The sequence below is a fragment of the Notamacropus eugenii genome, chromosome 7 (genome assembly GCF_028372415.1).
Source record: "Notamacropus eugenii isolate mMacEug1 chromosome 7, mMacEug1.pri_v2, whole genome shotgun sequence".
Lineage (NCBI taxonomy): Eukaryota > Metazoa > Chordata > Mammalia > Diprotodontia > Macropodidae > Notamacropus > Notamacropus eugenii.
The window spans coordinates 47,729,246-47,750,814 of NC_092878.1; the positions used below are offsets into that span (position 1 = coordinate 47,729,246).

A 21,569-nucleotide genomic window follows, 5' to 3' on the forward strand; every position below is an offset into this window, starting at 1 on the left:
GCCTTTCCTTCTTCAGCCTATCCTGGGCTTTGCCCTCTCTGAAAACATGGGGCTCTCTTGCCTGATGGTGGTCTTCCTCATCATCTTTGCTATGTGAAGGAGCTATTTCTACTCCCATCAATCCTGCCTCCACCTCCTCTGGAGAAAGCTGTAGGCTTAGGATTGGACAAAGGGAGGACATATAAATATGGTTTTATAAGCAGGAAAAAATAAAATATATCAAAAGTAAATATAAGGTAATGAGAGAGAAGCACTAGCTAGTCAAGCAGGCAGGAGGGGCTTCTTGTAGATGTTATTTGTGCTAAGTTTTGAAGGAAGCTTGAGATTCTGAGAGGTTGAGGTGAAGTGAGTATGAGAGGCAAGAGATGTACTCTCATATATGATGAGCAGCAAAACGGCTGGTTTGGCTGGACCATAGAGTACTGGAGGGGTAAAACCACCACATGGAGTTAAACTTCCTTATGTTATGGACAAGAAATGGTTTGTGGGAAGACATGACTGTTCTCCATTACAGCCTCAAAAGATTAGAAGTATACTTGTTATCCTGTCCTGGATCTACAATATAACAAGTAATGGTAACATAGCTAATATCTATAAAAATACCTGTTTCCTTATATTTATCCTCAAACTGTCTCAAGCTTCAGGTTTCAGTGCTTACTAATTAAAGTATTACTGGATTTGCTAAACAGTTCCATCTTTACCCAGCTCACACCCTTCAGGAATTTATAAACTTCAAGCATGTCTCTCTTCAGTTCTTCTTCCCAAGACTTCCAAGCTCTAATCCTTTGAATTCTTTCCATATGAACACTCCTCCTTTCCCTAAATTTATTTTCCTCTGATCATTAGCTTGCCTTTCTTAAGATTCCATGACTCAAACTGCACAAGGTAATAGAAGGAAGGAGATATCATGTCCTTAGACAAGATTAGAATAATATTTTGTTTTACTTCTAATCCTGTTGTGATAATGCCCAGCATTTGGGGCTGATTTCTTTAAGTAAAAGCCTACAAAATGTCCAAGATCCCTTTATTCTCTAGTAAGTGATCACTCTGTCTAAAAATCATCTCCAGTATCTCTGTTGCAATTATTTTATTCCTCTTACCTCACCTAACTGGAACTCCCTCCCTGCAAGCTGCTAGTGAGTCATTTCCTCTTTCAAATCTCACCTTTAAAACCTTCCTTGTTTGCTTTAGTCTTTGCCCAAAGCTTTCCTACACCTTCTTAGGTTCTTCACATTTTCTGACCACCACTTTTCAGCTTCAGAAATACCTGTTTGTACCTTCAGTCTAATCTCCAGACACCTGTCTATAACTACTTTTCTACTTCAAGCTTTGAAAGGGGTTGTCATATCTCTTGAGTAGGCTACATAAACAAGAAAGGTGTGTCGAAGGTGTGTCAGCAGAAGCTTGTGAAAAAATTCCAGGTTGCTAAGTTGAGCATAGGTAATGTTCAAATCCCTTCTTTCCAGTTTTGCTGGTATCTGATTCATGAGCCCCATGGCTCACCTGGGAATACTCACTTAAATTCACAAGCAACTTTATACTTTGATGTATATCTTTTTAACTTTATACTATGTGACCTTAGGCAAAGTCTCCAGGCCTCAGTTTCCTCTTCTCTAGGAATATTATCTCTAATGTCTTTTCTGATTCCCATATCTCATATGACACTCTATCAGGCCTCTTTTCCCCAAAGAACTCAATATACTTCACAAACACAGCACTCAGCATTTTTGCAATATCAGGGTGAAGGCTGTGGTGACAAGTGACATAACAAAATGAGATGGTAATAGAGTTTGTGATGTGTTTAGGACCATAGTATTAAGAATGAGTTCTGGGTCTAATTAAAATGTTTACCCTGTTTGAGTGTGAAGGGAGAGAAGGGTCTCCCTGTGCTAGACCTGGAACACGGTTTTGAAAACTGTACCATATTTAGGGGAGGCTTTGAGCCTTCCTTTTAATGAAACACGGCTTGTCACAAGTAAATACCCTCATGACACAGAGAGTAGAGCTTTCTGACATTAAAAAATGCCTGCAAGGAGAAGTGTAGCATGGTGGATAGAAGTTAGGTTCAAGACTTGCCTTTGAAATATAATGGCTGTTTGGCCATGAGCAAGTTACTTAACTTTTCACTTCTTCAGAGCATTCTCTGAGACCATAGGTTACAGCAGAGTAACGAAATCACAGGAACAGATCAGAATATATTTGTATGCATCTGTAAAAAGTAATATTAAAGAGTTTTCCTCATACTCCCCTCCATGTTGCACACAAAGAAACTGCCTGCCTTGCATACAGAGCCTAGGCTTTCTACCTTCTCCCATTATCAGCTTTGTCATTTTAGTTCCAGGTCCAAAACTACTTTTCTGGATTCTTCACTTCTAACCCGGTAGAGAAGCACATTGTAAAGGTGCTGTATAATTCAAAGAATTGCCTCGAAGATAAAATACAAAAGTCTTCTGCTTTAGTATCTTTACAGTTTAATCCCAACCTCTCTTTCCAAACATAGTTGGCATTCCTCACTCACACACATTTCCTGCTCTGGTCAGACTGGCCTCCCGGCCGTTCCCCACACATGATGTCTCCCCGCTATGTGATTTTTCACAGCCTGGAAGGTTCTCTCTCACCCCTTCCCTCTCCTTCTTGGAGTCTCTCATGTTATTTAAGACTCTGCTCAACTTGCACTTTTTGATCCCTCTCTTGACCCTCCCAATTTTTAGTGCCCCCCCCACATCCCCAAATTACTGTCTGTTTACTTTGTACATGCTTTGTACATACATTTCTATGAATATATTATGCCCTTGACTCCAGAATGTAAGTTTTGTGAAGTCAGACTGTCTTCATTCTTGTCTTTCTGGTCAGCCCCTGACCCAGTTATTCAACAGGCATGTGTAACACAGCTAAGACATGTTTGTTGAATTGAATATAGTAGTATTGGAAAGAACGTTCGTAATTATCAATTTCCTCACCTACAAAATGAGAGGATTAAACTAGATAATCCAAGACTTTGACTGTCTCTAAAACTCCCTAAAGATGACTCTCTCTTATGCTACTTTCCACTTTGTTTTGGCAGTAAAGTGCCACATGATCTGGTTTCAAAATCATTCCTCCATCAAGAAGTACTGTTTATATAATTTTTGAGGTGATACAGACACTCAGGGGAAAGATTTAGTGTTCACATCTATAAATACAGTCAAATCATAAGCAAGTGGTTGAGAGACCTCGAGAAAGATCTTCGAGGAGAATGGGCAGACATTCAAAATGCCAACAAGAGAATTTTATAATGCAAGTGGAACCAAAGAGGAGGCAACTTTGACCTGAACTGAGACTTAACCTGCCAGATGAGATCAGATATCCGCTTCTCATTTCACTGATTGCTCATAGCCAAGAAACTGTGGAAATCAAGGAACACCACAGCACCCTCAAACCATTCAAAACACTGGCGACAGTGGATAGAAAAAAGAAGAGCTGTTTACAAATTAGAGAAGAAAAAAATAGCCTTTTGGAAACATAACATACTGTACTTTTTAAAAATTCAGTCTGGCATCAGGATTTTCTCCTGGTTAATATGAGTCAGAAAGTAATAGACTGTGATAATTCTATATTAATATGTATCCCACGCAGAGTAACCTGATGTCAAAATGGGAAAAAAAGTCACTGTCCAAGTCCAAATCCCTACTGGACATTTGGCTAAGAAGGAAGCAAAAGACCAAGTTTTTATAGTTCAGATCAAAACAAAATGGCCAGAAAATTTAGCTGAATGGAAAATTGCCAGACTCTTCCTAGGTAATAATTTAACAAGCATGGAAAAGTGGTTTGCCTTCTGTTGGAAGACCAGCAGAGCAGAGGAGAGTGTCCAGGAAGTCAATTACTGAACCCTTCTTTGTGGGAGTGATGGATACCACTGTCTTTAGAGGTTTCCTAGTTGAACTTAAATTAAAAATCAGTAATAAAAAGATCGCAGTCTTTTGCTTTGATAAAACAAAAAACTTAGCCTAAAGCGAATAAATGCCTATTACCCCAAAAAAAGAAGGAAAGAAGATGGATCAGAGAACCTTTTAAAGCTTTTATTGCCTATTACAATTAAAATTTTACCTTCTTTTCATTTTAAATAGTTTAATGGAAAATTAAAATATCTGACAGCCCTGTGATTCAAATAGTTCTACTTGAGGGTAGTCTAAAAATAATTTATTGAAGTATTAAAGTAACAGCCCTAAGATCGAGCTGTTTCTTCTATAAGATACATGCACATATGTTTGTATGTATGTATTTATGTATATCCTTTGGGTAGCATTTGTAGAGTCTTGTCTGACAAGTTTAATCTCTTATTTACATTTTAAGTGTGAGCTGTAACAAGTTGCTACACTTTACTCTGGAATGTAAAATAGCTGAAATTGCTTCTGAGCAAAGGGCAGCCAAGCAGGCCATTTAAGCAACTGTGTATTCCACTCTGACATCTGATCTGAATGAGACTGGTACTAAATTCAGAGGGATGTGTCTGCAAACTTCCCTTAGGCTGGCTGCATGCAGTTGGTATGTTATATTTATTTGAAGTAGGAGAGAAGATGATTGAATTAGTTGACCTGTAAATCAGAGAGCCACAGAGGCTGATGACAAACGCAAATAAACATGTTGTAGCTTATTTGGTAGGGTATTTCCAAATTTCATCTGTACCTGGTGGATCTTCTTCGGTGAGTAAAAATAGTATTTTAGGCTCCAGGCTAAGAATGCCTATAACTTAATCAGTTAGGAATGTGACTTTTTTTTAATGTAGTTCATGTGCTTAGGAGCCAGATTAAATTTACAAATACTATTGGAGGTGGGGGTAGTGGGTGGGATGTGAGATTCCATCAAAAACTTCCAAAACTGAAGTTTTTGTACTGAACTGTTCTTATCTGCCTCATACTGGTAAAATTGAATCCAAACATTTCTTGGAGGTACTAGTCACTGGTTCATTACTGCTTCCCTCAGGCACTCAAGAGCCATGAGTCTCATGAAAACATCATATCTTGAGTCACCTTAGGAGCACACATTGACTTTCAAATAGTTACTGTGGCAGTCTTACCCTGATGCTACCAAACTTTGTGACTTAGAATTAACTCTTCTCAATTGGAGTTCACTGTAGCTATGTCATTGGTAAATAATGGGCCTGATCCTTCAAGGTAGGTAGCAACTCCTTGACTTTAAATTAAGCGTTGGGCATTGCTTCTTTTAAATCACTATTTTGAACTGGAATATTAATTTACTCCGAGGATATTAATGTACTAAATGATGGTGTTGATCCATGAAAGAATTAAAGCAGCTTTCCAAAATATCTAATTTCATTTTTTTCCCAAAATAATTTTTATTTATCCTAATTTAGAGGATATTCCAAAATATTTATTTTCCAATTTAAAAATGTATAATAGTTAAAAACCTATTTCCATGGAACATAAGAAATATGGTGAGTACGTTAGAATGAACAAGACACTTTATGAGTTTGAATACATTCTTGTTTTAAAACTCTTGTATTCACATGGCTTCCTCTGCCAATAGAAAGCAGCCCAAGTTTTAACCTATAGGTCAGAGACTTAGGTAAATACACGGTACTAGCTTGCTTTAAGGAATTCCATATTTATAACATAAATTAAAGAATGATTATTTACTTTACAAAAAATTGTTTTACAGAGGAAACCATTATGTGTGTCCCATATTTAAAATATGGTAAGAACTAACAAAAAAATCATTTATATGCAACTTTTCTGAAATATATCTACTACATAGAATAAGATATTCTGCTAGTTATTTAATACATAAAATAAAGAATGATTAGATTTCAATAACCCTGTCTAATCTTATTTCTAGGAGGGACCTCAGAGAGAATTTAGGCTAGCCTCCTCATTTTTCCTTGAGGAAACGGAAGCTCAGAGAAATTAAGTGATTTATTTAATAAGGTTGGATCAGAGCTTGACCAGAATGAAACTTTCTTGTCTCATAATCCAATGTTTTTTCCACTGTAAGATTGCTTATTTAGCCAATTCATGATTCTAAATTCTCTTTTCATATTTAAATCAAAGAATCTGCAATTTTATGATTCCACTGCCTATTTTTGCAACTTAATGGCCTATAATTTTGGAACTATATTCTTAATCAGAAATTCTTTTAAATTCCAATGCATTGAAATCAGTAATTGCTATCTTATGAAACTGAAGAAAATGTAGTCATATTTAAATGATCGATTTCCTTATTACTTTCACATTTATCAGAGGAGTACTCAAGAATTCAAACACCAATTGTAAACTGAATTAGTTATTATAGAGAAATAATTTATATGCAAGTTATTCTTACAAGAATATACCAGTAGCCTTATCACAAAAAGGAAGAGCAAAGTAGTTATACTACAAAACACATTTAGAAGGGTTCCCTTGCTAGCCAGGAAAATGAGGTGACATCCATGGCTAGCCTAAGTAGGTGTGTGTATGTGTCAAAGCCATCACGGTGCTAAGAGCATCAGGAGACATAGGTGGCTCTAGGCCTGGCTGTTCCACTCATTTCTGTGCAGCCTCATCAGGACGTTTAGTTTTTTCATTTATAAACGGAGGAAGTTTTAATAAATTATGTTAAAGGTCACTTCCAGTTCTACAATTCATACTGTGTAAAAAAATTATGTACTTGCACATTCCTAGGCACACGCATTTTTTAGAGTGTTTATTTTAACGTGAAGTATTTTGGATCAAATTAGCTGCAGTCTCTCCCTTTTTCCACATATATACACACATCAGAAGCTATGACTAATGAACAAAAATAAAAGTGATATTTTCAGTTAGACTATGTAATAATCCATTTATAAAAGATATATATATACACATTTCTTTTAATTGCACATAAATTCTTTTCAAGGTATCTGTTTTCTAGTCTATATTTCTATAGTTACTCAACGAATTCAATTTAACATTTATTAAATACATACTGAATATAAGGCACTGGGCTGATTTTTAGGGACACAAAAATGAGACAGTCCTTGTCCTCAAGGAATATAATAGGAAAGGTTAGGCATACCACATGGTTAATTTTGTAAGGGTTACATCAGTTCTCATTCTTCTCCACCACCAGCCCTGTCTGCTGCCATTTCAAGAAATGCAGGTGGTGGATGGGAGCCTTCCACAGCTGAAGATTATTTAGAGCAACAAGGATGGTAAGGCTAGCATCACATGACAATGTGAAAGGATGCAGGCATTCCCACCTTATTGAACATGACAAATTGTATAGAAACTCTTTGCCCAAGCTCAGTCTTTTGGATACTTGGTTTCTTTGAACTGCAACCTAACCTAGGATTGTCTTTCTGTCTTACCACTTGAATCTGGTAGCTACCTCTTTGCCAACCCTGTCCTTGGGTCCATGGCTGCTGCCTCTGGTCCTTATTCCTTTGTATTTCACAGTCATTGCTCCAATAATTTTCCCTTCCCCTCCTAGGCCCTACCTACCCTCCCCACACCCCCACATTGAACCCAAAGCTTGCTCATGGTCCTCCTCAAAGTATAACCTTACTGGTAGACTTTAATGCCTCAGCTTGTCCAGCCCTGCTGGCCACTGCATGAAAATCCTCAGGCAGTGTCATGGTCTTGAGATTCCCTTAGTAACTCGTAGCTCAGCAGTGTACAAAAACATCCTTTCTGGAAATACTCAGGTGTTCCAATGTATCTGTCATTTCAGCAGTGTGGATATTTCCTGTAACATATCCCTCTAGCAATATAAGTTTCACCCCATCTTTGATCATCCTTTGTGACTCTTTATGCAAGTTCTTCCCTAAGTTTCCCATGGGGGACCCACCTAACATATGGGGCCTCTGTCTCGTTGTCTTAACATTTCACGGATACCAGCAGAGCAGACTGACCATCATTTATCCCTACTCTAACCACATGACTGTGCCATCTTTTTGAAAATATATTTCTTTGATGATAGTGTTCCTTTACAACACTTCTCCTTATTTATAATATGTTGCAGCCTACTGACACACATTGTATGTGTCTTTATGGCAGTTTGTGTCATCCTTAGTTTCAGTTTTTTGGAGACTATAGTGGTTCATGGCTTAAAGCCATCCTGCTTCTCTGTAAAAATATTGTTGTTAAAGAGCCTTGTTTGTATAAGGGAAGAACTCACAATTATTTTGCAATTCCTAGGAACAATACAGCTCACTTCTTCCTCCTAAAGAATTCTGAGATAAACTCATTTTCCATTTACATTCAATCCAAGATTATCTGAAAATTTCCTCAACCCATGTAGCTCAGCATCTTCTCTCTATAGTCTTAGAGAACTTACTGAACAACTTGCTCTGGGTTACATAGACATTTTGTGTTTGAGGTGAGTCTTGAACTCAAGTCTTTCTGGCTCTGAGACCATCTCCCTGTCCCCATGTGCTATACTGTCACTCATATATACCTACAAATTTATACACACACACATATACATGTATACATATTAACTCTGCAGATTGTACATGCAATTTCATATCATAGTCTGAGCAAAAAGTATTCTTTATTCATTTCCTGAGTGGCTGGTTGGGCTAAATGCTTTAGAGTCATCATGGATCTCTTTTAAGAGGCTATGCAATTTTTCAGGGTCTGATGTAGTCAGCAAAATGTCATCCGCATGTAAATCATCATTAGCAATATATTGCAGTTTGCTTCTGCACACCATCCACATTTCTGATTTCCTTTGGATTACCTCCAATTTTTATTCTTCTGAGAGACTTATTCCATGATTTGCAGCTATGTAGCACCAGCGGGTGGTGTTGTTAAGAGAACATGTACTTCAAGTACATACCATCAGTTGGAGAATAGCTAAACAAATGGTTTGTGTCAGTATAATGGGATATTTTTATAGCATAAAAATAAATATGAAGAATTTAGAAAAACATGGAAAGACATGAATAAATACAGAGTGAAATAAGTAGAATTAGGAAAACAAAGTACACCAATGACTTTTAAAAATTTTTTTGGACCAAACTTATGATTTTATTGGAATAGGGAACTCTCAGTAAGGAGATGCAGATTGGCACTTACCCTGCAATATATTTTTAGAGGTGATTTGGACATTGAGTGATTAAGTGACTTGCCCAGGGTCATACAGTCAGTATCTATGTGAGAGATAGAGAAGGTGGAGCAGAAAGGATAAGTGTATATACTGCCTGCCAAACACATTGCAAGGACTACCTCGTTTGATCCTCACACCAGTCTTGAGGTAGGTACTATTATCCTCATTTTAGAGCTGAGGAAACTAAAACGAACGAGTGGCTTCCCTAAGGTCACCCAACTGAAGTTTAAAAATTGACAATTTCGATTACATAAAATTAAAATGTTTTTGCGTCAATTCAGTGTAACTGATATAAGGAAACAGTTAACTGGGAAAAGATCTTCTTAACAAGTTTCTCCAATAGAAGCCTCATTTATAAGAAGGAACTGATATTTAAATTATTATATAAGCATGTCTATGTGTATGTAAGAAACTAATTCAAATTTAAAAGAACCATTTCCCAGTTGATAAAAATGGCCAAATGATACTGATGAGTTTCAAGAGGAGAAACCCAAACTATGTAAAGCTATGTGAAAAAAAATTCTCACAATCACTAATAATTAGAGAAATGCAAATTAAAGCCACCCTGAGATTCCACCTTATACCCAGCAGATATTCAAAGTTCTTCACAGAGAAAAATGACAAATGAAGGACTGTGGGAAAACAGACATGTTAATGCACTGTTGGTGGAACTGTGAATTGTTTCAGCTCTTCTGGAAAGCAATTTGGAATGGTTCTCCAAAAGTCACTAAATGTGCATTCCTTTTGACTGAATGATAAAATACTACTAGCCCAAAGGGAAAAAAAAGTCCTACATGTACAATAAAATATACTTAGTAGCTCTTTTTACTAAGGACATGTCCATTAACTGGGAAATGACTGAACTAGTTATGGCATAGGAATGTAATGGAGTACTGTTATGGTGTAAGAAATGATGAAAGAGATGGTTTCAGAGAATCCTGGGGAGACAGATATGAAGTGATACTGAGTGCAGTGAGTAAAACCAGGAGAACAATTGATACTATAACAACAGTATTGTAAAAATGAACAATTTTTGAAGACTTGAGAACTCTGATCAACACAATGACCAACTACAATTCCAGAAGACCAACTTTCCTGATGGAGAAGTGATGGATTCAGTTTATAGAATGAGACATGTTTGTAGACACGGCCAATGTGTAAGTTTGTTTTGCTTGACCATGCATGCTTGTTACAAGGGTTTTCCTTTTTTCCTCCGGTGGTGAAGGGAAGGAAGTGAAAAAAGAAATGCCAAATAATTGAAGAAAAAAGGTAGTTTTTTCAAAGATGTGCATGTATGAGAGACAGAGGGAGAGACTGAGATGGCCAGAAAGAGAGAAAGATGAAGCAATTTAGGGTCACTGAGTGTTAAAAAATGATCTAACACAAGTCAGCTTGATCTCTTCCCACTTAATTCTGAACCTATGTCATTGTCTTCCATTAAGATATATTTATATGATAATATAGGATAACTCTAGGATAGGCTACAATTCCAATTGTATGTCATAATTTGGTCAATTTGCATTTATTATGCAACTGATTTTTCTTGTGTGAATTATTAGATAGTTCTGTTTAGAGTAGTCATGGATCTCATTGAAGCTCTGTGGTTCTCTAAGGCTCAGTGAAACCAACCCAATATGATACACAAATGGGAGCATCTGGATAATTGCACCAGCTATAGAGAAATCTTCTTGCATTCATTTGGATTTTATAAAGTATGTCTTACACAACAATGCCAACTAGTTTTCACAGACATTTGTTTCTGTTTTATGCCTGTTTTTATCATGATAATTAATGGATCATTACATCAAGCAATCTTGCGCATATTCATGAGTACAGAGCCTTTATAGCTATACTTTGCTATACTGAATTAAATATTTTTGGTAATAATAAACAAAGCAGGATCTCATATTTGCTATGCCTCAGTCATTTGGATAACTGTGAACGTCTTCAATTGAAGAAAATTGTCTTTGGAAACCTGCCTGTTCCTTTCTCATATCATCCTCATTTCCTACTCACTGGAACCTGGGACTCTGTCCCTGTGATTCCGAATACTTATTAGTGAGCTTTTCTCTTATCTTGCCTAGGATCAGACCTCCACCCAACTTCCCAGCCATCTCCCTCCTCCTTTCTAGCTCCCCTTTGGGTGTTGTCTTCCTCCATTAACATGTAAGCTTCTGGAGGTCAGATACTTTCTTATATGCTTGTACTTGTATCTTTAGCATTTAGTACCATACCTGGCACACAGTAAATGCTTAATAAATTGTTTTCTATCTATATACCCCTCTGTCATGAATTACTGATGGCTACTTAGCTGCTTTTAGCGGGCAGGAATACTATGCATGAGCCCCATTCCTTTGTAATTTTCTCTAATTTGAAATATCTTGAAAATCCAAGAGTACCTTAAAAATCATGCTAGCATGGATTTCTTCTATGTATGTTTGGTGTACTCTAGCCACTCTTTTCCATTTCATGTTCTTGAGTTTCATTTTCTATCTTCATCATATACGATTCTGAGATTTTAAGTCTTAAGTGTGGTTCCTCTTTCATTAATGATGAGAACAGATCATTATAGAAATACTGGAAGATCTGTAGCATTTCACACTTATATAATTCATCTTCTATATCCTAAAACCTTAAATTCTCAGCTTACGTTAGGTAATGGAAGGCAATAACAAATGGCAAACATGCTATCGCTGCCCTGCTCTAAAAGACCTTATAAGCCTCTTGACAAGGAGAGAAGGGCAATTTTGACTTTAAGAGAAATTGATCTAATTTGCAAATGGAACTGGGAAAAAGGAATGGTTGAAAATAGATCCCAGTTTTGGAAAAGTGCTATAAAATTGTAAAGTAAATAATATTATGTATTCCCTTCATATGAAAAGCGTAACCTTTCAACTTCTTCATAGTCCGAAAGTTCATTTCAGCCTACTTTGGGGTTTTTTTTCTGGAAAGAACATCTCTGATTTCTTGGATTGTAGGATTTAGAGCTAAAAGGGAGCTATTTAATCATAGGATTATAGATCTAGAGCTGTAATCTAGAGCTACCTGAACTTGCTCATGTAACAGGTGAGAAAACAGCCCCAAAGAGGTTAAGTGACTTCCCCAGGGTCACCTATGTAATAAGTAGCAGAACCCTGGTCTTCTAACCTCAATTATAATCCCCTTTCCACTTAAACCACAGTTGCACATATAATGTAAATAAATTGGAAAATACTATCAGACTTTTTACATAAAAACTCTTTGCCAGATTTACTAGCTCATATCTGTTCAGTGAAATGTCAGGCTTTATTATTTGGATCTATATCACAACTTGGATCAGAATTGAACAAGCTCTTTTTGTGTAACTAAACTAATGGAGCTGTGAATCATTGTCTGCTAATAATGGGGAAATTCAAATATTCAGTTGCTGAGAAAGCAGTAAAGGTGATTAGACTGTTCAATTAGTTCTTAGAATGTATGGTAGGAACTGACAAGGTTTAGGGGTGCTGGGGACCCCAAAATACCAATACGCCGAGTCCTGCTGAAATGAATTCGACTCAAGACTTCTTAAAGCCAAAGAAAAACAAAGTTTATTAAAGATTCGCCATACTGGGTTGACTCTTAAGGAGCCTAAGCCAGACAGAATCTCAGCTAGTTAGAGTCTGAGCTGGATTGAATTTGAGCACCTCCATAGAGGCAAGATGGAACTTAAATACAGAAAAGACTATAGGAGGGATCTGGGGTCTGGTAGTCTAGGGTGATGAGAGGAGAGGTTTAGGGAGGGTCTTGAGAAGTCCAAGGAGGACCTCAGTGGGACTAGAGTGACTGGTCCAGGGTTGGAAACAGCTGGAGGCAATCAAGAGATGTCAGACAATGGAGGGCTTGAGTAAGAAGCAGGTGGGGCAATCCAGAGGTCTTGATGGGGGTGGTATGGGAATGATGGGTGCCCTGGGGTGAATACTGGTAGACTCTAGGGAGGATCTTGATGGGAGTGGTTAGCAGCCTGGGGAATGGGGTTTTCATGGGATCAAGGGTGGGGAGAGCAACCGAGACCTGAGCACAGTGATAATGAAAAGCCCATGGGCTTCCTGAGACTGCCAGAACAAATGGGAAGATTAGATTTGAGTAAGAAAGACTAAATTAAGTGGGAAGATTCAGGGAGAGCTCAAGGAGGCTTGCAGAGTCTGAACCCCATCAGGAACAATTTACTAACACACAGTGGGAAACACAGCTAGGTCAGCTGTCTTTAATTTGGTTCTTTCTCCAAAGAGGTGTAGGCCAGGTACCAAAAAATGTACAGAAACCTTGGAAGAAGCAAAATAAATACAGTCAGAATCCTCACAAAAAAAAAGGAAGATAATCCAGTAAATTTTTTAATCTGGTTGTGTTCGTCCTTTGTTTTCTAAGAGGACCCTGCCTTCAGAGAAAAGATGACGTGACTTGCACTTGACTTTGTTTTGAGTGAGGGAGGGCTGTGCAGGTCACCAGCCTCACTTCTCCTCCAGAGCCATCTGGATCCAGTGACCAGATATTCATCAGGATGACTGGAGATGGTCCAGGATGCAATGGGAGATGTTGGCCTTTTTAGGCTGGACCTTTGGACATACTCACTTTGATGGATGTAATGCCCATTCAGTGAACAGGCCTCCTTAAGAAGTAGTCAGGGAATGGCCCTTTTAATGAGCAAAAGAAAAAAAATAACTAAATCCAACTGGGAGGGAAAGAGAAGCTGTTACAGTTGATCATCACTCTAAGCCAGCCATTCGTGGAGCTTGGGCAGGGACCTCTTGTTGTCCAACCTGTGGGCTTCAGAGCGCTCTGGAAAATGACCTTATGAAATCACATTTCCACAAGCTGAAGACACTAGTTGGAAAGGATCTGATGGGAAAGAAAATCTTGTCAATAATGTCCTCCAAGAACTATTTAAATGAAAAGGAAAAAATAAAACCTGGGGCCAAAAAAACCCACATTACCGTATGAAAAAGAAAGAGAGAAGAGTCAATTGTCAACTCAAAGGGAGAAGCATATTGCCCCAAACTGTGGGAAAAATCCATTTTCTTAACTACTACCACCGTCACTTTCTTCTGTCTTAGAAGTACTTAGGGGCAAATTTTGTTCCAAGAACAAAGTCAATACGGACGGGTAAATAGGAGCTAGTAATTGCTACTCCAGTGTTTCTGTGTTCTTGCCATGTTGGTTAGTTGGTGTCAGCACATCTATTCTGCAAAGTAGCACATTTTAAGGAAATATGACATTTAGAAATGTCACTATGAATGTTGTGATGAATCCAGTGTTCTCAGTAAATATCTCTACTGCAACTGGATGCTTCTTTGAAAATTCTATCATTTAGCTCAACATTTTCAAGCAAATGTTACTGACAGGTCCTTAGCACAGGTTAAAAGTACTACAAAAAAAGTTGCTTTATCCAACTTGTCTTCAAGAACCTGGGCTCCAGGCATAGAACCATAGAATTTTAGGACTGAAAGTGAACTTAAATGATAATCTAGACCAATGCTGTCATCTTGCAAACAAGGAAATGATGATTAAATTTACTTTTTATTTCTATTTTCTTTATTACAAATGTGTTTTCTTAAACTGTGGAAAACTGAATTGCAAGTGATTTCAATCAGTCATGAAGCACTTGTGAAGTGTCCACTATAGAAGTGTCCACTGAGGGGTACAGATATAAAAGGGAGGCCCTGCCCCTAAGAAGTAGCATTTTACCCACCAAAACTATGGGAAAATTTTTAAAAATTACAAATATCATGCATTTCTTCTTTTTTTTTTTGAATCCATGCTCTCTATTTCTTTATTATTATTATTATTTTATTTATTTTCAGTGCTTCATAATCACTTCCATATAACCTAGATATTTTTTTTCCCTCCCTATCCCCTCCCTCCCCAAGATGGCATACAATTCTATATGGGTTCTACACATACATTCCCCCTAAATACACCCTCACCTTAGTCATGTTATGTAGAAGAATTAAAATGAATGGGAGAAATCATAAAACAAACCAAAACGTAATACAAAAGAAAATGATCTGCTACATTCTGCGATTGAATTCCATAGTTCTTTCTTTGGATGAGGAAGGCATTTTGCCTTAAAAGACCATTGGGAGTTTTTTAGGTCCCTGCATTGCAATGAAGTTCTAAGTCTACCAGAAAAAATTCTTGGGTTGTTGCTGTGCACAAAGTTCTCCTGGTTCTGCTCCTTTCACTCAGCATCAGATCATATAACTCTTTCCAGGCCTCTCTGAAGTCTTCCTGTTCATCATTTCTTATGGCACAATAGTACTCCATTACATTCATATACCACAATTTATTCAGCCATTCCCCAATTGATGGGCATCCCCTTGATTTCCAGTTTTTGGCCACCACAAAGAGTGCTGCTATAAATATTTTTGTACATGTGGGACCCTTTCCATGCATTTCTTCTTGCATTTTGTATTAGGAGTTTATCCATGGTCGTTCATTGCCTATTCACAGTGCCTGATGAGTAGACACTTGAAGTCTTCTGATTTGATTTAATTTGACATTTAGCCTGGTGAGCTATGGGAATATTTATAGAAAGAAAAAGAATTAGTTGCAAGGGGTGTCATCTGAAGTTGCTGTCTAGGTCAGGATAAGTAAGGTCTGAGGATGGAGATGGACAGCAGTGTTTATGGAGTAATCTACATACGCATATCTCAAAACCAAAGAAATTCAGTGTGTGATTAAGTAAAAAGAATATTAAAAATTGATCTTATGACCTACAACATTAATGCCATTCTTTTTTCATGTTACCAAATGTGTATTGCCATCAGAAGTATTAGCCCCACTAATTTTAACTTAAAATTGGTTACAATGGTGCTTCAGAGTTTGTTGTTGTGTTGGAGGGAGGGCTGTGCAAGGTCACTGGACCCACATGGCTCAGGAGAAGAAGGTGAGGTTGGTGACCTTGTGCAGCCCTCCCTCACTCAAATCAGTCAGTGGCAAGTCATGTAACCATCTTGATGTCATGGTCCTCTTCAAGAATGAAGGACAAACATAACCCACGAGTGAGTGGCAGCTCTCCTCCTCCTCCTTTCCTCTCCTATGATGTTCTACCCAAGGGAAAGTACAGTACATGCCCAAAAGCTGTCTTTTTTCCTCTCGGTTTACTGGCTACATTTCTTGCTCAAGCCTCAAACACAATTCACTCTGGAGCTCATAGACTGGACAAGTCCCTACCCACCCAGCGCAGAGTGGATTTAAATTCTAAATTGTAATTGTTTCTCTTTTACCCAGGAAACCTAAGGGTCTTCTCCTCCTAGCTTCAAAGTTTACGAAGTACTGGACATACATTTTTCATTTAATCTTCATAACAACCCTGTGAGGTGGGTGGCACGAGGTCTTCTTTGTTTTTGTTTTGATCTGAACCTGTGATTTTATTGGTATGAAGAATTTCTGGGATGGATCACACATGATTCTGCTGATGTAATTCATGTATATAATTCATGTAATAAATGTAATTCATCCAACTTAGCATATTCAAGAACTGCCTGCCTCCCTCTATATCTGTGACTTGCCCAGTCACAAAAGTAGCGTGTGTCAAAGGCTAGACTCACCCCAGACAGGTGTCTGTGACTTCAGCACTGGCCCTCTATTCTCCAACACCTTACCTTATCTAGGAACTGAGGCTCAGATTAAAAGGGACTGACCTGAGATGACACACGAGTGCCAGACTGGTTCAAACCTACATCTCTTTTTTATTGCAAATCTAGTCCTTTTTACAGTACAACACATTTCTCCTAATAATATTAAGAGCTAGCCCTTACAGAGTACTTACTGTGTGCCAGGCACTGGGCTAAGCGCTTTATGAATATTATTACATTCTGATCCCCACAGTAACCCAACAACCTCATTTTACAGTTAAGAAAACTGAGGCAGACAGGGTTATTATACTGCTAGTGTGTATCTGAGGCTAAATTTGAACTCAGATCTTCCTGACTTCTGTTGCCCAGTGGACAGGGCCCGGAGTTAGGAAGACCTAGGTTCAAATTCAGTCTCAGACACTTACTAGCTATGTAAACCTAGGCAAGTCACTTAACCCTGTTTACTTCAGATTCCTCATTTGCAAAACAGGCTGGAGAAGGAAATGGACCACCACTCCAGTATCTTTGCCAAGAAAACCCCAAATGGGGTCATGAAGAGTCAGCTATGACCAAAATTACTGAACAGTGAAATTCCTGACTTCAGCACCAGTGCGTCTTCTACTACACCACCTGGCTTTTCATCAGCTTACCGTTGCCTTCTTGAATCCAGAAAGACCAAGTAACTTTTCTGAGCCAGATGAATTTTGGAACCCATCTGCAAAGAAGGATCTACTACAAGTTCAACCAAGTGACCCCTTGGATCGCCTAACAATCCAAAGTAACAAGCATTTATGAAGCACCTACTGTATTCAAGACACAGTGTTTGGCACTAGGAAAATGAACCAAAAAACAGCCCCTGCCCTCAGACATCTTGTATTTTACTGAATAAGATGCAACATGAAAGAGATAAATGCATGCATGATCATTTGAGGGAAAGAATATTACCCCTAGGCCATTAGTGTATCTGTTCCAAAAAAGCTGGTTGCCAAAAAAAAAAAAAAGCCAATTATATCTGTAAGGTCTAAGTAAGTAACGTTTTTATTACATTTTAAAAGACTGCTTTCCACCATAAAGAGATTTTTAGGACCATCACTTTCTGTTCCAGCTTGAAGTTGTTGAGTTGCTAAAGCACTGTCACAGAGGATCATTGGATTATAAATTTAACTGGAAAAGACCTTACAAATCATCTACCACACCTTGCAGATAAGGAAACTGAGTCTCAGGTTAAAAAAATGTCCACGGTCACACAGGGATTTAATGATAGAGCTTGGATTCATATCTCAGTTCTCTGACTCCTGGTAAATTCTTTTGATGTGGTGTCAGGGAAGGCATCAAGGGAGAAGAGGGTTTCCTATAATTATTTATAGATGTGTACTGTAGTAGTCTGTATATAGGCCATACTTCTCAAAATCTTGCAGGTGTAAAACCTGAGTGTGTCCTATAATCTGCATTATTTTTCAGTTTATATAACTATGTATTTTCCTGTCCAAGAGTCTTCATTTTAGGAATTATAGCCTATGTAAGAAGGACAGCGTAGTGAGTAGAAAGTATGGTAGGCCTGTAATCAGGAAGATTGTGGATTAGAGTTTTGCCTCTAGTACTTAGTTTCTTTGTGACTTTGGGCAAGTCACAAACTCTCTGAGCCTTACTTCCCTCATTTACGAAATGGAGTCAAGTTTTAGAGACCTTAAAGTACATTGTTAATGTCATAATGTTAATTATCTTTGACCCAATATGGCACTGTTTAGTATTTTAGGTTTTCACATAAAACCAGAGTTGCTAGAAATATCCTTTCAAGATGCTATTATATAATAATATTTTTTTATAAAGGGATTTACATTTTAAGGTAAATTTATATACATCACTAGTGAGGAAGGGTTGGACCATTTTTGTTTCTAGAGAGTACATCTTTGCTGTATGATAGAAATACTTAGGTTCTTTACAATTCCAAAATACCAAGAACCATAGAATTTTTACAGACAGATGGGAACTTAGATACCTTCTAAGTTTTCATTTTTAGCAAGTACATGTTATAAACATTTCAGTGATTTCTTTCGGCCTTTTTTCAAATTAATATTGCCACTCTATCAGAAAAATAAATATTGAATTCTGTTTTATTTACCAAAGCTAACAAGTCAGTAATTAGAAAAGATGTCAGATAGTTCTGCCTGCTAAATGAATTTGTCCAAGCAGAAAGATTCTGGTATACTAAAGAGAAAACCCTGTTTTGGGAGCCACAAAACCTGAATAGGCCCGACTCTGCCTACTAAGTAGCTGTGTAAACGTGGGCAAGTCACTTTTCTGCTGTCTTTTTGTTTCCTTGTGCCTGAAACAAGGGTGTTGGACTAGATTTCATACCAGTCCCCTCCAGCTCCAACCTTCTCTGATTCTAACCCACAAAAGCCACCCACGGGAATATAAAGACAAAAAAATAACAAATAATGACATCCTTCTGCAACTCTTTCAGCTTGTACTTTGACCATGTCTTTTCTCCGAATGTTTGCTCTCAATCTTGAGACACATCTTTTTGTATGAACCTGCTCACTTCGCTAGTTGTAACCTTCCTGAGAAGGGCTGATGATGGGCTTATGCCACCATGACCTAGTTTTCTTTTCCTTTAGGGGTCTCACGGTTTCTTTGCAAGGACATACAACACAACTAACTCCCTTGCTTTGAATATCTGAGCTGGGAAAGCCCTGAGAGTTCACTTGGCTCCACGGAGAGAGAATGACCAGCCCTGGATCAGCCAGAGGCATAGTGGTGGAGTCAGGTTTAAAAAAGTCAGAACCTCCTAGCTCCTTGTCCAGGACTTCTGTCGAGGCTGCCATGCCCCCTTTGTCTCTTAATTAAATGGGGATTTTCCTTACTTTGCAGCCATCAAGCTCCTTGATTTTTGATTAAAAGCCAAGAGTTTATCAGGCTTAGAGTCAGCTGTGGCATCATGGAAAGAGCCCTGGGCATTGGAGTTAGAAAACTAGGTTCAAATCCAGGCTCAGTCACTTAGTAGTCTATGTGATCTTGAATAAGCTACTCAACTTCTCCATGCCTCAGATTCCTCATCAGTAGACTGAGGAGAATAATCTTTGTAGGCCTCATCTCACAAGGCTTCAGAAGGAAAGTGCTTTGTAAACTTTAAAGCCTTATAGAAAAGTGAACAGTGAACAGGGGAAGTGCATTCCTGCTCCCTTGCCCCTCCCTACACTTGTCTCAACCTATCCCTTATTACTCTTCCTAAATTTCATAATCATTTGATCTCCTTCCTTCCAATAAATAACTGGGACCTCCACTAGAAGCATCCTCAGTTCTTTGATGTATTTATGTTTTCATGTGTCTGTTTATATATTTTATAGTAAAGGCGGTGTGTAAGTGCCATACTTCATTCTATTGCTGTGGTGAGGTCCTATCACATGAAAGGGGTCCTTGGTTGTGGACCAGCACAAAGAACTGTGCTTACAGCCCTTCAGTTAAATTTAACTTTTCCTTTAAAATCATGCATCTTAATGAGTGTCAGGGTCACAAGCCCTTTTTTGGAATACTCATGGTGAGAACCCTATCCTTAGGGAAATAGGAAAGAATCTGATCCCCTGGTAAAGTGTCTCAGTGAGCTCTTTTTACATCTCACTTTACCTCATATTCCAACCAACCTGTTTAAAGGCAAAGGCTTACCTATGTATGGGCATCTTTAACAAATGAAAAAAGACTTTCCTCCCATGATGGAAAGACATGACCCCATACATCTCATTCCCTTGGGCTTGAAAGGAGTTTTAAAATAGTTATACTAGGAAAAAAAGAAGAAAGAAAAAAGATTCCAATCTTAACTTGTTAGGATAATTTCTCAGCACGGAGTCACCTGCTGTCATTTCCCAGCACTAGCTTTTGGAGACAGTAAAGGCTTCAAAGCCAAGCCATAACGCATCAGGACTGTGTTGCAATCCCACCTACAGCCGTGAGTTTATCTTCCTGGAAGAGTGGCTAAGTGACCTCAACACACCCCCATGGGCACAGCTGTCATAGCACAAATGGGAACCTTTCTGAATAACATCCTGTTCTCTGAGTGGATATATAAACTGGATCAATGCAGCTCCATACCTTGTCAGACAAACTGTATGTTAGATATCTGGTCGCTGTTAATCACTGCAAAGGTTTGGTGTGGGCTGTTGGTTTGGATTTGGAAATGACATCTGCCCTGATCATTTATTGGTATTATTATTTTATTTGTTCTCAGTGTTGTACAATCACTTCCATATATCTTAGATTTTTTCCCCTCCTTCCCCCCAGCCCCCTTACCTCCCCACTCCCTCCCTGATATGGCATACAGTTTTATATAGGTTCTACACATACATTCCTATTAAACACATTTTTTCCTTAGTCATGTTGCATAGAAGAATTAAAATGAATGGGAGAAATCATAAAACAAACCAAAACCTAATAGAAAAGAAAATGATCTGCTTCATTCTGCGATTGAATTCCATAGTTCTTTCTCTGGATGTGGAAGGCATTTTGCCTTAAGATCTGAGAGGTGACCTGAGAAAACAATACCATAGTCCATAAAACATCATCTACCCTCCCTTTCTGCTCTCTCCACCCTAAGTTCCTTGGTTCCAGATGTTGCATGCAAATTCCCCAAATTGGAAGAATTTTTGTGGTTTTCTCTTTGGTCACCATTTTACATGGTGTAGAGATGGTTGTCCACCCAGTAACCCAGCCCATATAACTTGGACCTGCTTCCACAAGATCCAGTTTTACAGGACTCCTTGATTAGCCCTCTCCCACCTTATTGGGCTAACCCCAATATATCCAATCCTCATTTTTCTCTATACCTTTGTATACTTTGTCATAGCTGGAGTAGTGCTGCTGCCAACATCAGTCAGTGAGAAGGCAATGAGAGGCAGGTAAGGTAAGTTGTATCCT

General features: G+C 38.2%; 1 protein-coding gene across 5 annotated transcripts in view; it reads left to right on the top strand.

Moving 5' to 3' along the window:
• AP4S1 (adaptor related protein complex 4 subunit sigma 1) overlaps positions 1–21,569 on the top strand; it is a 53,712-nt gene that overhangs the window by 10,830 nt on the left and 21,313 nt on the right. Inside the window, exon 1 of one of the 5 annotated variants that reach the window (XM_072622520.1) lies at positions 4,660–4,682. The exons of 2 other annotated variants lie outside the window; for them this stretch is intronic. The gene's annotated coding sequence lies outside the window, so the exon portion shown is untranslated. Of the gene's footprint in view, positions 1–4,659; positions 4,683–7,145; positions 7,166–16,312; positions 16,401–21,569 lie in introns of those variants that run through there. 2 more of the 5 variants (XM_072622522.1, XM_072622519.1) reach the window with 2 other exon arrangements.